Source organism: Pinus tabuliformis, chromosome 1_1, assembly GCF_031772625.1.
Source record: "Pinus tabuliformis cultivar Carrire ecotype Pingquan chromosome 1_1, CPIR1, whole genome shotgun sequence".
Classification (NCBI taxonomy): Eukaryota; Viridiplantae; Streptophyta; class Pinopsida; order Pinales; family Pinaceae; genus Pinus; species Pinus tabuliformis.
The window spans coordinates 80,751,704-80,753,809 of record NC_142297.1 but is presented as its reverse complement, the minus strand read 5'-3'; the positions used below and the strand labels follow the sequence as shown (position 1 = coordinate 80,753,809).

Below are 2,106 nucleotides of genomic sequence, written 5' to 3'. Positions count from 1 at the left end.
AGGGCAGGCAGTTGTTTCGAATTCATCTGCGACGAATACAAGTGTTGGATCTTATAAGCTGGTTATGGAACCAGAAGGGTTGATTTTGTTCTACACAAGCTCAATCCAGGAGTCTTATTGGTCTATGGGGCTGCAAGGGTTAGATTACCAAGGTATTCTCAAGCCTTGCTTTTATAATTCCGCATCTCTCACCTCCGAAGCCGTCTCCACAGTTCAGAATTTGACGGTTTCATTATATGAAACTATCGGCAAGGGTAAACAATTGCTCCTTAAATGACTGCCCCTACTATTGATGCTTTTGTTCGACCAAATCAAATGACTGTATTATTGAGGACAATACAACAGTACACTCAATTTAAGAGGGAAAAAAAAGAGTTAAAAGGATTTGGGCACCTGTAATTGTTGTTCCTGTAGTCTCACTGATTATGTCATTTGACAACCACTCATCTCTGATTTTATGATATCTTTTAAAATCCAACAAAGAAAACGCCATGACAAAGAGAAGGGAAAATTCCATGACAAACAGGAGGAGGCACGATGGTATTCTGGCCTGGTAGATCACCATGGCTAGCATTCTTCTTTAGCATGGCACGGATGAAAACGCTGGACATATTGATGTTGATAGAGATCAGATGAAAACGTTGTACATATTGATGTTGATAGAAATCAGATGTTCAGGATGCTTCATAGGAAACGTTTGCATAGTTCTCTAACCCGCACACAAATCCAATCCCCATAATTTACATAACGTCTTCTCCTCTCAGGGGAGTTTTTGGAAGCGCAACAAATTAGGTTTACATGGATACCATTCCGGTAGATCCGAATACACAAAGGGGGAGGGAAAGACTACTCCCCACCTCCTGCGCGAGGCAAGCAAAGTAGAGGAGGAGCTGGAAGGATTCATAAGAGTTTACAGAGATGGCTTTATGGAGAGGTTCTCCTCCTTTGTATCCGATATCCCCCCATCTGACAAACCAGATGAAGCCGTGGCTTCGAGAGATGTCATTATAGATGCTGAAACTCGCATATGGGCGTGCCTCTATCTTCCCAGATCAACTTCCGCTGATGAACAAAAACATGGAAAGTTGCCTGTTGTCATATACTTCCACGGGGGAGGATTCGTGATGGGCTCGCCGGCATGGTCTATTTACCATGCGTTCATGTGCAGATTGGCTTCTGAGATAAAATCAGTGATAATTTCAGTAGGCTACAAGCTTGCTCCAGAGCATCGCCTCCCTGTGGCTTACAACGATTGCCTCAATGCCGTCGAGTGGGTCTGTCAACAAGCTGCTGGGTTGACCAAGCGAAAGGTCAAACCCTGAACGAGCCAGGGGAATCATGGTTGAGATCGTATTGCGATTTTTCACAGTGCTTCTTGGCCAGAGACAGTGCTGGTGACTTTCCCAAAATATTGAAACAAGTGGCACTCACAAGGATGCATGCCAAGTACGTGTATCATCTTCAATTAGAATTAGAAAAGTAATTAGAATATCATCTTCAATTAGAATTAAAAAAGTAATTAGAATATTGTTTAACGTAGAAATTATAAATTATAATTAAAACTATCCACTTGTCATTCTTACAAAGTAGGCATTTGTTTATGGAAATTTAGTTTATAATGTTGTATCTGTAATATACAATGCATCTTTAATTTTACTTTGCATAAGATTTAATAAACCTCGTTTTTGGAGTTGCCCCATTTAAATTATCAATGTCTCGTAAAACTCGTTAATCGAGTTGCTACCAAGCAAAGGTTTAGAATTCAATTTAAGAGGGAAAAATTGCAGGCTCTTGTATTCTAACTTGAGAAGTCCTTGAAGAAGGACAATTTTTTCCAGGGTTTAAACTATAAGGAGGAAAACATAGGGTTTAAACTATAAAGGTTTAAACATAGCATTTTTCAAGAATTCAAACTAAAATAACCAAAACCAATATTATTTCGTTTTTAAACCTAACCTCAGTTTTTATAAAATTTACAGTTCAAGTTCAAATGAAGGAAAGAAATTCTCACCATAAACCACAAGTTTTGACACAAAATATCTGATACAATGCGAGTGGCAAGTAAATGTAAGAGAGAAGCTTGTGCATCCACAGAAGTAAAAGAAC

The 2,106-nt window shown here is 39.2% G+C and overlaps 1 pseudogene; it reads left to right on the top strand.

Moving 5' to 3' along the window:
- Positions 1 to 740: 740 nt before the first annotated feature.
- Positions 741 to 1,483, top strand: LOC149211672 (putative carboxylesterase 6; annotated as a pseudogene).
- Positions 1,484 to 2,106: the final 623 nt, after the last annotated feature.